General features: G+C 41.8%; 1 long non-coding RNA gene across 1 annotated transcript in view; it reads right to left on the bottom strand.

The window, feature by feature from the left end:
• Positions 1-14919, bottom strand: part of LOC144589615 (uncharacterized) — a 33445-nt gene extending 18526 nt beyond the window's left edge. Inside the window, exon 1 of the long non-coding RNA XR_013545837.1 lies at positions 1-14919. This exon is cut by the window's left edge and continues 15969 nt beyond it. This is a non-coding gene — a long non-coding RNA (uncharacterized LOC144589615).

Here is a 14919-nt window from a genome sequence, read left to right as displayed (position 1 = left end):
AGATGGAGTTCGCCAGTCAGGCCTCTCTCAAGTGTAAGTCAGGAAATAGTATGGTTGCTGTTTTATGGTTACAGCTGAGATAGTTGTGGATTGCGTGTTACCCCTTCTTCTTCAAATGAAGAAGTACAGGGCATGCATGCGCATACACCTCCTCATTGGGCCTTTCTTTGAAGCTGGCATCTTTCTGCTTGGCCACAGCTGCCTCAGGGCAAAGGCCAATTCAAATAAGTCCAGCTCTCTTTGCTCCCAGTGCAGAGGGGTTTTTTTTCCTACTGCCACTGGGGGCTTCTACTTTTTTAAAGCCCCCAAACATTTTTAAACCAAATAACATGTAACAGAGCAGCAGCAAAAACAAATAAGGTAACAGGGAAAATGTTATGAATATAAAGCTAGCCTCTTAATAGGGAATTATAGCTCATTATTTTTCTACTTTTAAGGTAGCTTCTGCAATATTGCTTGACCACAAAATGAGAATGTAAGCATATGGTTGAAGAAAAAGCAAATTTTAACAATCGTCATTCATTCATTCATTCATTCATTCATTCATTCATTCATTCATTCATTCATTCATTCATTCGTTTGTTTGTTTGTTTGTTTGTTTGTTTCCAGTTCTATACTGTCCAGAGAATTATATCACTAATAGGACGGTATAGAAATGGGAATAGTAAACAAACAAACAAACATTTGGGAATTATGTCTGTTTGCATATGAACTAAAAGTTCATCAAAGGCTTTGAAGAAACAGATGGCTGTGCTAGTTCTCAGTGGTATAATCATCCTGAGTCAAATGCAGCTAAAACCTATAACGGAGAAAAACACATTTTTTACTTTTCTTCCCTTGGGCTTTGAAAAGTTCACCAAGCAGCAAATACAACATCCTTCCTATATAAGTGTTAAAAGCTATATGCAGGCTGCAACGTAGTGCAAGTGTGTTCATTTTGTATTAGAGTGAAGCTCTTAAGTGGCATCTAGCAAAGAGAGAGAACCTGGAGTCCCAGTTATCTCCTGCCATACAACAACAGGTCACCTTCTGAGAACATTCGGTGTTGATGGGCACTGAGAATCCACCTCCCCTCCCTCTCACGGGGACAATGATCATAGCTCTGAAATCTGAACCCATTCCCACCTCCACCTCACCATTTCTAGAGCTATAACTGTGATAACAGAAATGCCACTGGGCTTAGCGTTAGGTGTGACGATGCAGAATCAGAAACATCTCATGTACTGAGTGCCAATGGGAAGAAGGCAGGCTCCATGAATGCTCAACGGCCTGAGTACAAGCAGCTCCAGGAAGAAAATGTTCCATCAGGACTCCTAATAAAAGACTGTTGTCCTTGCCTACTCAGCACTGATACAATCCTACCTGAATTAGGTCTTCATTTAGCTCTTTGCCCAGCTTGAAAGAGAGAATGGCTGAAATCTTGTTTGTGCAGGTATGCTGCAGAAGGCCGATGAGGTCATCAGCTGTGGTGATTTTTTTAAAATAAACACTTCTGCTTCCTACCCCTATCTTTCAATCATGGCAAAGCCATCAGGGGCCAAGGGACATTTACTGCCTGAAAACTGGCATCACCAGGGTGACTTTTCTGATGACAGCTGTTATAGGAAATTGAAAACTCTTCCCCCAGCCCTCAATGGCTTCCCCATGACAAAATGGATTCTTTGGGAGCCTTGGGGCCTTAAGGGGGGAACTGAACATGTTTAATTTCCAAAATATCACCATGGCTGACTTTATTTTTTTCTATTAGCCTTATGCAACACAACTTGCATACAGAAGAGGATTTCAGTTAGGATGTCACAATGCTATATGACCAATTAGATTTACCTAATGTTTCATTTAGTTGATGTCTCTGCGAATGAAGAGCTATTCCAGATAAGCCATATTCATTGCTTTCTGGATAGGAGAATACTTTTGTTCTCTTTTGCAGCTGTGCTTTCAATGTTACTATTGAAAAAGAAGATACTTTTCAGCACTAACAGAAATATTAAAACCCCACACACACTTTAAACTACTACTGCTTTTATAATAAATACATATGTGACAACATACATTTAAAATAATCTAGAGAGGAGGAAAAGTTCAATCAACACAAAAGGCATCAATTATAGGGTTGAGAAAACTGTCTTTAGATTATTTTGTATGCACAGATATTTGCATAGTTCAGGTACGGCTTCATGGCACCAGGATAGTACTGGATACTGGTAGCTGGTAATACCGGCTATGCAAATATTGTCAGATCCTGTCAACAGATGAATCAAGGCAAGCAATAGGTAATCTTTGTTTAATCTCTTCTTTCTCATACAGTTCCATTAAGATGTCGTCAGACTGTGGCATTCTGCTCCAAAATAAATAGCTTGTCTCTGTCTGTTGCATTTTAGTGATACACAACAGCTACCTGAAGAGCTTACATTGGAACTGCTAAGCTTTGTCATGGAGTAGGATGAAAACCTTGTATTCCAAATGGAAAAGCGGAAGAATGGCTTTCCTAATGGCTTGCCATGGGGTGTACTGCTCTTAGTTGAAAACACCTGGAGGGCAACTATAGGACAAGCCCAGAAGCAGATTGCTACTAGGCTACCATTTGATCCATTAGCACAAAGTGAAGCTACACTGCTGAAAAAATTAGTGATTAAAATTGAAATCAGTCCAGCCCTGTGGAAGGAAAGAGCAGAAAAACAGCTTCAGACACAACCGTACTTAAGCAGAAGTCATGGCAAACAGGGAAGATCTTGGGCTTCCCAGAGGTGTAGACTGGAAATATATGGTTTGATGTGAAAGTCCTTGAAAACAAAGAGTGTCTCTTCCCGTATTGACCTACCTAGATAGAGATTTGCCTACCATTAGGCAAAGGTTGGGGATGTGGTGGTGCTGCGGGTTAAACCGCAGAAGCCTCTGTGCTGCAAGGTCAGAAGACCAGCAGTCGTAAAATTTAATCTATGTGATAGAGTAAGCTCCTGTTGCTTGTCCCAGCTCCTGCCAACCTAGCAGTTCGAAAGCATGTCAAAATGCAAGTAGATAAATAGGTACCACCAGAGTGGGAAGGCAACAACGTTCCATGTCTAGTCGCACTGGTGACATGACCATGGAAACTGTCTACGGACAAACACTGGCGGGGATGAGCACCACACCCTAGAGTCGGACACGACTGGACTAAACGTCAAGGGGAACCTTTACCATTATCTAGGCAAAGGTAGTTGCCTCAAGCAGCAGTGTCTGGATGGAATGAAAGGATAATAGATAATTAGTTATTTACTTTGTTAGTGCTGCATATTACAGTTGGGTTCCTGTTGGACTGCAAAAGATGCTTATTGAATATTCTGCCTCATGTACCAAAATAACTTGGATAGCTTCAGGGATTATGAACATTGTCTCAGGAGGGTGAGCCACATGATCATACGTTACAATGGCTCAAGTAACAAAGTAGGTTGGTCTGGATTAAAATCTTAAAGTCTGAATCCCTCTTCCGGTAGCTCCTGCCAAATGAGGAAGCCATGACACTATAAGAAAGCAGTGCTTTCCTGCAGTGACGTTATGTATTTGAAATGGCCTTTCCAAATAAGGAACATCTTTTCTCAGGTATATTTTAAATGTTGCTCTTTCTGTTTTTAGATATCAGCATGGTTTTATATTTTGCTGCTACTTTGCTTTGGGTTTTTTAAAATATACAGTAGCATTTTTACTTTTTGTTGGTCATGTTACCTTGATTTTATTATGTGCCAGTTTTGCCATTCTTTAATTATTATATTTTATATTTTTAATTTATTTATTTATTTATTTTATATCCCACCTATCTGGTCAGTTAAGACCAGTCTAGGCGGCTTACAACATAAAAAATACACAATAAGTATACTGTATATATAAAACAGTTTTTACATAGTAGAACACATTTCAACAAGATGAGGGCAAACAATGGGGGGGGGGAAGAGAAAAGGAAAACATCAGGAATTGACTGGAGGGAAGGCCTGCCGAAACATCCATGTTTTTAGTTGATTTTTAAAGATACCCAGCGAGGGAGCCACGCAAATCTCAGGAGATAGGTTGTTCCAGAGGCGAGGAGCCACCGCCAAGAAGGCCCAGTTTCTTGTCTTTTCCTTCCAGGCCTCCCTCGGCATTAGGCTACTCAGCTTCACCTCCTGGCTCGCACGAGTGACACGGGTAGATCTTGGTGGGAGTAGGCGTTCCGCCAGGTATCGAGGCCCTAAACCGTTTAGGGCTTTGTACGTAAGCATCAACACTTTGAAGTCGATGCGGAACCGGATGGGCAGCCAATGCAATGCGGCCAGAGTGGGTGAGATGTGTTGGTATTTTTCACTCCACTAAGTAGTCTGGCCGCTGCATTCTGCACCACCTGGAGTTTCCGCAACAGCCTCAAAGGCAGCCCCACGTAGAGCGCATTACAGTGGTCTAATCTTGAGATTACGAGTGCATGCACCAAGGTATGCTACTCAAAGAAATCAAGTTGTTGGTTCATGCAAAGGGATAAAAAAATCCATCAAAAGAATGCATTAGAAGCTTGTGTCCCTCCCTCCCTCCTTCCTGAATGTTGCAGTGACAATTTCAGTCCTCTCTTGTTTTTGTTTCAGTGCAGTTATTGAATTAAAACCTGTTGTTTGCATAATGGAATGAAGGAGCTGATTGACAGGGGAACACTGGATGTGTGTGTGAAGAAGTGGACATGTCCCTAAAAGCTCACTTTAAAAAAAGAGATCACATTAAAATATAGTAGTTTGTCTTTAAGCTGCTACAACGTTTTTGTCTTCTTTATTTTTTATTTTTCTTTTGTTTTTGCCTGAGGTAAGACAGTTGTGACAGTTCGGAAGAGGAGCGGGAGGGGGGATAAGAAAAATGCCTGCACACGACTCTGTGCTATTTCCTGCTTTCCCCAGTCCAAGTGGGAAGAGGAAAAGAGTATTTAAGAGTGAGTGAGCATTTAAGATAATTAGAATAGCAAATGATACATAGAATTATGAACTTTAGTTAAGACAGAGAAAGGGTTATGAAGCCTTCGTTAGGGTAAGACTTATATCGGGACTAGATATTTGAAAAGGTAGACTTTTGCTTAGATAGATAGCAAGGCTGCATGAATCATCTATAACCTGTGTGGGAGGAGAGACAGAGGTTGGAGAAGCAAACAGTGAACAGAGATTGTAAGAAAACTATTGGTAGAGTGAGGATAACAGAAAATGCTTAAGAACTTGAGTTTTCCAGGAAGTCAAACACTGAGCCAAAGCAAACATCTCTGCCCACTTTACTATATAGAACCAACCCAAGGACTTTACTAGAACGAGCTGGTTTCCAAGTCTGTAGTAAACTGCCACATCCTGCTCATATGAATAGCAGGTGGGGAATTTGCCAGTTGTTATAGCTAGTTGCTGTAAATAATAACAATAAACATAATAACGCTATCATTGTGCCCTTATGTGTGTAGCACCAAGGCTAGTGCAATCCAAAGTTTTAAACTATGCTGATTACTAGGGTTACTGGGTCTCAAGGTGCCAGATGAATTCTCATGGTATTTCTAGTGTAGAGCAGTGCTAGAGGAAGAGCTATTCTGATCTCTCTGTGTGGAATGATATTAAAGCCTAGGTACCCACATTCACCCATTCCTAGTTGGCACCAGAACTCACTAGCACTCTGTGAAGATATTTGTGGGTATGGTGCTCCAGATGGCACCATTGGCCCAACTGCGTGAACTCACTGGCTCTCTCCCCAGTCCTCTCCTCTCACTCCTAGCTTTTTGGAATGTCAGTATCGGTCCCATTGTGCCATTCATAGGAAGGATAGGGAGAGGAGCACCATAGTCTCTCACAACTGAAGGATGACAAATGTAACAAAGACTTGACTCCCAATGAGAATGGCACATGTCTACTTGAAGCATTCTGTGAGATTAAAGAAAATATCTCATGAAAATTGACTGAGGAAACATTATCCCCTTGTTTACTTTTGTTGTTCCCGCTTCATGAAATTCATGGCCCAGACTATCTGGACAGTTGCTTCCCATTTCTCCAACACTTTGACATTTTTGTTTTGTTTTAAAAGGCCCTCCTGAATGTAATTGTTTTTCTTCAGTCGCAATTATTCTAACGTGCAAGCTGGTATGATGCAACACCACCAATTTTTCAGTTTACTGTTTATAATCAAAATGTTCCTCAACTGCAATGCAAGATAACAGCGTGGCAGTTATTAATTACAACAACATATTAAACAATACAGAACTTGTGTTTAGTTGTATCGCCGTGCTACATGGCACATCACAATAAGTGTCAGTACAGCTGAATGAACATTATGTTTTCAATTAAAGGCAGGTTATGCTACAGATGAGTGCTGTTGTCTAGAAGAGGGATAATTACTACTTTCAAAGCACTGTTAAGTGGATTTTGCCACACAACTGACCTTTGTAAGGAGAACAGTTTAGAGTGAGGGGTGAAAGCTTTAGTTCTCCAGGTGTTTGGGGTTTCTACTCCCAGAAGCCCCAATTTGCAGAGCCAATGGTAAAGCATTAAGGGAGTTATGGTCAAAACCATCTGGAAGTCAAAATATTCGTCACTAGTAGGCTGCAGCATTAGGCTGAAACCCCAAAGACTGACATTAGTTATGGCTTGCTTCTTACAATAAGCCAACAAAGCCCCACCCAACCTGGCACCATCCAGCTGTGTTGGGCTATAGTTAAAAGGACCGTAGCAGCTAAGGTTGAGTGACTTGTAGTTCTGGTTCTAGGAGTGTCAACTGGCCTGTACTGTTTATGATGAGATTACCTTCCACTACCCTACATTGAAACATTCCAGAGAAAAGGTCATTTAGTTGCTTTGTCCAGGACAACTGTATATCCCACAACAGTGCAAATGCTATGAAATGCAGGAACAAATCCCAAGGTAAAGGAACTCATCAACAGCCTTACAGGCCACAAATGTTTACAAAATTAAGCAAACTGGTCCAGCAACCCGACGTTGCGGCCTTGCTTCAGCTGAAACAGAAAGATGAATAATTGTAGTGCTACTAGAGCTGTCTCCCCCACCTCGAATCCCATGCTGGCTGCCCTCAATGCTCATGTGCACAGAGCAAGTTTGGGGCCAAAAGAGAAGCACTGGATGAGCACAAGGAAGCCACGCACAACCCTCCTGTTCTTCACAATAACCTGGCATGGTGAGTGCCAATGCACTTTAAATGTAGAGATCCTGTCAAGAGGACACGGGGAAAATGACTGGTTGGGCTTTCTCTAGGCCCCTCTGCATGGTGTTGCTTACGTGCTCAACTTTTATATATCTACAGTTGGTGTGACCTGTAGCCTAAAAACAACAGTCAAATTTCATGTGACTTAACAGCACCCCCGGTATGTTTGGTGAGGGGAGAAGGAACGAGAGAGAGAGAGAGAGAGAGAGAGAGAGAAAACTAAGGAGATAATAAAAAGTGAGGAAGAAAGAAGGCAGTGGCAGGAAGAATAGAGCTTGAAGAAGTTACTTTTTTCAGACTATAGCTCCCTGGCCATTCTGGCTGAGGGATTTTGCAGAAATCTGTATTTGTATCCATGTTAATGAAACCAAAGATAACCCAAAATGTAACTTTTCCAACTTGTGCAAAGTGAGAAAGGAAAGGTGCCGCCTTGTAACTCTGGCCCTACCCCACTACAGTGGACCCTTGACTTACAGACGGCTTGACTTACAGACTTTTTGAGTTACAGACTTCTCTGGCCGCAAAATTTAGGTTTGACTTGCAGACTGAGATTTGACTTACAGACCAGAAAAAAACCAAAGTGGAACAAAAACGGCCTGTTACGGGATTAATCGGTTTTCAATGCACTGTAGGTCAATGGAGACTTGACTTACAGACTTTTTGACTTGAGAACCGCCTTCCAATACGGATTAAGTTCTCAAGTCAAGACCCCACTGTATATGCCTGCAGCTCCTAACATATGCTTTTCTCTGGGCCAGAAACCCTTCGGAGACAAAAGGTTCTGCACCCCTTATCTGAATCCCTAATTTGGGTTTCCCTTGACCTTGTTTGACTATTTTGAATGTTAACTTTTTGCACATGGATTCAATCTACAACTTGAACAGTTGTTTGGACATTGCTATCCAAATATTTATAATGTGTTCATATTTACAGTGTCAAGGCTCAGTGCATAACAAAGGTGCTATTCTAAGTTTCAGGGCCAGGGTGGGGGAACATATTTCAAGTATAGGACTTGGGTGAAATATATATCATGTTTCAATGACCAATTCTTGGATATGTTCAAGGTGAAATGGTTAAAAACAGGATGTCTTTTAAGAGTATTTTCTGTGGTCATTGCTATTTTATTCATCATAACAACTAGAGCTTTAGAAAGGCACTCCCACATGGTCCTCGGATTGCAGCGAGCACATTTATTGAGTGACATCAGTGTCTTCGGAGTTTTACTAACTTTCACAACCAAGAACTTTACTAACTTTCACCATCAGCAGAGGTGCCTGGCTTCTTGTTTTCTGAAAAATTGTTAGTTGGGATGTTCATTGGCCATAAACCTGGCCTGTGACCAAATAAGAGCACACGGTTGGTGCCCAACCCTTCCTGTGCCCTTGTGGAGACACTCCAACCCAACTCTTGTCTATGACAGTATTTCTGCATTTACACCTCTTCATGAAGAACCTCATTCATGTCAGTGGGGGAACTCAAACAGCCATGGCTTGGGATAGGCAGCATTATACAATGCCATCAGAATTATTTCTGCCAGATTTATTTGCCCACCTGCAGTCCAGAGAATACAAGAAAAAGAAGAGACCGCTGTAATGGACTTTAGCCACACCAGTAAGAGAATCTGTGAGAGGAACAGGGACAGAATCTAGTGTCCTGAAGTGAAGTTTTGAGCTAATCAGAAGAATGCAGACAGAGATATGTATGCACGTGCCCATGAGTGTGCGTGCATACATGCACACACACTTTCATGACTTCAGTAGAGAAGTCTTCTGACAAGGCTGAGTCTAAGGAACTGGACACTCCAAAGCTGGATGGGGTGGAAGACCTGCTTGACCCTAGAGATCCTGGTCCCTCAGGGAACCTGGAGCCTGAACCTGTGGACAATGGGGGTTCAGGAGCTGAGTCTGAGGTGGAGGTGGGGCACCCTCTCAGCCCTCAGGACCGAAGAAGGCTAAAGGCACAAGTTGGGTTGGAAACTCCAAGGCAGAGTACTTGGTTCCTGGGGAGGTCTCCTAATGAATAAGTACTCTTCTCACAAGATGGCTTTTTTTTCCAGGGAGATTCACTGTGGCAGGGTCTTCCCCTTGCCACCTGTAACTGTGTGCTAGGTCAGGCTCCAGCAGTATGGCTAGAAAACAGCCTTCAGTGGGCTCTGCAGGCTGCTGAAAATAACATGTTAATAGCCTCTGCCTTGTTCCTATGCACCTGAATCTCTAGCTCGAGATTGTCTGGATCTTGTTTGTCTATTTAGACTGCTTTTTAATACATGTCCTTAGACTGCCTTGCCTGGGTGTCTGTTGTGGTGAGCTTTACAGTTCCTCCTTCTCTTTGCTTCATCTTTTCCTTGGTCTTGGACTTCATTGGCCAGCAGCTTCACTCATCTCACCCAGTGTGGAACAGGACACATACATACTCCCAGTCCTAGTAGTGTAACTAAGTTAGTTTTTAAAAAGATGAAAAAGTAGGTGAAAACTGTGTTACAGGACCTCTACTATATAGTATATTGCCTGGCTTTGTCTTCCCAGGGAAATACCGTTGTCAATCTCCTTCTCCTTTGGCATAAACACATCATCCCCTGGTAAGGAACTGATAGTTCAGATTTCCCGTTCCTTGCTTTTAGTTGCATCATGTCTTCTTAAACATTTTAAACCAACAACGCTGGATTTAACACAAGTTATATGTGGGATTGCCTAACCACCCTGCAAGCACCTTGGTTTCTTTGCTCCACCCTGTGGTCGCCACAGAGATATGCAAATAGTCCTGAGTTGGTTAGCATTTCCAAACACAGTTACATCTCTGTTTTATATACTTTCTAGTTGCAAAATAAACACCTTAAAATAGTTTGAGCAAATGCATATACACATAGATTTGCTTGTAATTTAACTATGACACTGTGAAAAAGAAACTGTCATTTAGAAACAAATAGCTGTGGTCTGGCTGGCCTGGAATAAGTTCTTTATCCGAATCATTGCTTGGGGAAATGACTTTTAAAAAACAACAAGAACCAAAACTACAGCTCCTGGATCCCCACCTCCTATGAGCCCTGCTGAGAGCCTGTGAGCTGTGTTCTAAAAAAATAACTTTGCCAAACTCTGCTCTGATTAAGGTGCATTGTTAATCCTGTTCCACTGCTAATCTGACCCACTGTTATCCATATTCTTCTATGCAGCTCCGAGTGATGCACACAGTTCATTCATTCTCCCACTGCATTTCCCAACAGCCCTATTAAGTTGGGTAGACTTCAAGAAACTGACTGGTCCAGAGATGCCAGAGACAGTTGATTAAATATCTGAACCTTGTTCCTTCCTGGTCTGAATATGATGCTGCAATGACTATGTCTGCCAGCTACTGGCTTTCTAGTTCTCTTGCTCCCTCACTTGCAGTTCCATCAGATTTTTAAGATTTACTGGCCTCTTAATTACTTCATATAGAGTCTATTAATTTTTTCCCCTCCTGACATGGACTGTGATTTAGATGTATAAACATCTAAATAGGTTCTCACACTGCTTAAGGAGATGAAGGAAATCCAAGTCTTAAAGCCTCCATTGTCCACTTGTCCTTGTGACATCACCATTTGCCAAAGGCTAGGTGCACAGAAATAAAATGTTTATGTCCATCAAAGCTTTCAAATCTGTTTCCACAATGGTGGAGTCATACGCATAGACTGCTGTGTAATAATCAAAGAACTCCAGTACAAAGACACCAAATGCAAGAGAAAAGCCTATCATGAGACCAGATGTGGTTGAAGCCATAGAGAAAAAGAATCTTTATACCCATATTCAAAAGGCTTTTAGGAAGTCCCACTGCAGGTTAGAAAATCTGACATCTGAAAATTTGTTGATAGGTGTATTGGAATACACTGGTTCATCCTGGCACTGCTTGGCTTGCCAACACACATATGGTTTCATTCCCAACACTGATCACGCTCCCTTTTTGCCTATCTTCTCTGTCATCATCCCATTCTACTTTTCTCCCTCCCCCTCTTGTTCAGCCCAACCACCAGTCCCAAACCCACTGTGCCAGTCTGGCACTGGTTAATTGAAGGCAAAAACAGTTCATACCCAAGAAAACCAAACAGAGGCAGCGCTAAGGTATGGAGGACTGGAGACTAACCAGCAGAAACACGCCCTATGGAAATGTCATCAAATGACACATGCCCAATGGAAGCTGAACAAATGTTCAGGGTGGACAGGCTCATGGACTGAAGCAAGCAGCAGCTAGAATAAACAGTGTTTCCCTCTGATGGACACATTGCTCTTTGGCTAGCAAGGCCCTCACTGGAGATCTAAGCCAGGACCTCCCAGGCCCCAAGCTAACTCTCTAAGCGCTCCCCTGAATAAGCTCTCCATATGTTCTGGTTGACGTTTCTGGCTGAAAACCATGGCTGTCTTCGAGGGATTGGTAAACAAAGCAACACATTCTACCTGTTCATGTGCTGATGGCATGCTCAACACAAGGGAAGACATTATGAACATATTCAGATATGCTCAGCATCATGGTGCTCAGCCATGCATGCTATTTGTTCCTTTACCTGCCGGCCTTCTTCCTGATAAATTACATGATCAAGGCGACTGGGCAGCCTTTTATGTGGTTGGGCATGTAATGCTTTCAGACTCATCAGACTTCAAGCACGGTCACCAAATGACTCACAAAACATTCATGGACTTGAAGATTTTTATTAAAAAGGGCAAAAAGATTTCAGTGCGGTTGGTTCCTGTGCCTTTAGTGTTTGTGAATAAGACCTTTTGACAGCCTTGCTGGTTCTGTCAAAGTGTTGGAAATGGGAGGGAGAGAAAAAAAAATCACTATACACATAAATTCTTTCACTCAAGAACTATAGGTGGTCTTCTTTCCCTGTACATGAATAAAACTGTAATACGGGCCATCAGATAAGCTCAGACAATGAAAAGACGAAATATGCCATATTTTTTATACCACATATTCAGAAGTATTTGAAAGCCAGAAATATAAGATTGATCGTATTGCCCATTGCAGTCCCTCCATGGATGTATTTCTCCCTGGCACAAGACTGTTAGAAGTACAGGAGCACACTGGTTGAAATAAAGGTGGTGTTAAGAGCCTTGTGGCGCAGTGGTAAAGCCGCTGTACTGCAGCCAAAACTGTGCTCACGACCTGGGGTTCAAATCCCAGGTAGCTGGCTCAAGGTTGACTCAGCCTTCTATCCTTCCGAGGTCGGTAAAATGAGTACCCAGCTCACTGGGGGGGGGGGGCAATGTGTAGCCTGCATAACTAACTTGTAAACAGCCCAGAGAGTGCTTGAAGTACTATGGGGCGGTATATAAGCAGCACGCTTTGTTTTGCTTTTAATCACTTTTAACACGCTTTACACTTGCAATTATACACAGGGCCTGAATTTTCCATGGCACAGACCATTAATTTCAACTAAATCATTCCACTGAACACATGGAAAATTGTTTATTTTTATACAATTCAGCAGAGGCAAAGAGAAGGGGGAACAAGGAAGAGGGTTTACTGCTGTGAAAATGGATTCAGGACAGAGAAAATTCAGTGCAGCTGTATCTTCAAAGCACTCTGCTTACATAAGTCCTTGAAACATCACCATTCATCCAAGCCATGGTCCCTAATTTTAAGGATCAAGCTGCTTGAGACTTGCTAAAAGGATTTTATGGCTGTGTAGATCCATAGTCTCTGGTAAATGTAATCCTTATTTGGAAAAGATAGGGGAAACTCTTAATTTTTCTCCCCCTCCTCCTCCTTAAAATACGGTATTTGCTCTCAGCTTAGTGATGCCTTTCGTTCCTCTTGCCTTTCTTCCTGCACATGATACATTCAGACATGTTGCTCTGTCCAGTCTGTGGTTGCCTGGTCTCCATGTGAGAAAGCATATATTTTTAAAGTGTCCAGGGTGGGGGGCAAAATTAAGACAATCCAGTACATCACGTGATGGTGTATGCTTGCGGCTACAGGCCATGATCTCATTACCTTGATGTATCTCTGGAGTTTGCTACCTTTTCTGACTGGGACACATGACACATATCACACTGGGTGTTATATCAGTGGTTAAAATTCATGGTTCCATCTTGGGGCATCCTGGGAGTTGTAGTTTGGTGAGATAATATTCTTAGTAGTTCAGAACCAGAGCTCTATGCATAAGTAAAACTGACCTTGAGGTAAAGCAACGTAACAATTCATATTCAGTGGCAAAGGTTGTTCAGGATATGATTTTTGTATTGAAATTTGTAATGCCTCCCCTGCCACCTCTCCTTTGCAACCATGTCCATGCAATGTTGCCTGGAACCAACCTCTTTCAACTCTGTGTCAGTTTCACATGTGTTCATTCATAAGTCTATTCCATCTAGTTTGCAGCGATTTGCCTTTCATTTATTTTTTCACACATGTAGGTAAGCAAGTAAGTAAATAAAATTTGACTATATCCTTGAATGTATTTTCTACATAAACCCCCAGCCATTTTTCCACACATTTTTGCCTTAGATGTGCACATTTTAGACATTTGCATGTAAAATGCTTACGCTTATATTCTTTTGTGCACATTTTGTATGTATTTTTGAGCAAAGAACGATGTCACACAATTCTGAGAAACGCAAAGAACATAGGATAACTTCATTCCAACCTGCATATTCTTGTGAAATGTGCACCAGTCAGTTTGCTTAAACATGTGGAGAAAACAAAATCCTTGTGTCTTCCTTCCTAGTCTACACCTTTGGTGGCTGCTGAAGCTGCAAGTCTCAGTCTGGGCCCCTAGAAATTAGGTCCACGAGATACTAAAAACCTCATCCAAAAGAGAAGGCATCAGCTTTCTCTGATATTCTTTTGAACATGTAAACCACCCTTCCCCAACCAGGTGTCTGACTACAAATTCCATCATTCCCAGCATGGGAGCTTTATTGTCTTTTTCAGAGAATCTTGTCTTCTCCTGATGTGCCCAAAGTGCCTCAGTTTCATCACTTTTGCCTCCAGGTTTGCTCGATTTGCTCTGTAGGACCCATTTGTTCATCTTTCAGAACAGCTTTCACTGCATTTTCTAGAGTTTCATGTTCATCATAGAATTCCTCTTCAAAGTAACCTGTCATCTTTTGATCTCTTCAGCATACTCTTTCCACCTTCTCTTTTTCATGGTCAAGTAGAGTTCTTCTCTGTTGGTCTTTCAGCATTCCTAAGCGAGGCTTAAATTTCCTTTTGATTTCTTTCATCTTCTGAAAGAGTTCTCTTGTTTTTCCTCTTTTGTTGTTCTCCTCTGTTTCTTTGCGCTGGCCATTATAATAAACGGCTTATCATGGGTGATTACTCAGGACCACATTACACAAGATGCATATATCCTATGTCTCAATACTTTTCCTCCAGAAACAGCAAATCCTTCAAAATTTGGTGAATGAGCAATAAAACTTGGGGGGAGGGAATCCTCTCTTTGCCTACCAATAGCAGAAGTTTACACTCTACTCTTTTCTTCTAATGAAACACTGCTTTTTATGGTGCACTAAGTGTACTTTCTTGTTCTGCCCTCACTTAAGTAACTTTCAATGTACCACATAGGAGTCCCTATGGTTTTTTTCTCAGCACTAGGACAGGAACATAAAGTGCTGATTAGATTACACTTTGATTTATACATTGCCTTATCACAAAGGAAATTGTGTTCAAGGTGGTTCAATCTATGCAAAGTAAGCAACCGGCAATATATTGAAAAAACTTAATAAACATTTCAGTGACAAAAACAACAGTACATTTCAAAACATAATGGCATGGGGTTCA

Source organism: Pogona vitticeps, chromosome 5, assembly GCF_051106095.1.
Source record: "Pogona vitticeps strain Pit_001003342236 chromosome 5, PviZW2.1, whole genome shotgun sequence".
NCBI classification, from domain to species: domain Eukaryota; kingdom Metazoa; phylum Chordata; class Lepidosauria; order Squamata; family Agamidae; genus Pogona; species Pogona vitticeps.
Note: the sequence above shows the minus strand (reverse complement) of the source record. Positions and strands in the feature narration are given on the sequence as shown.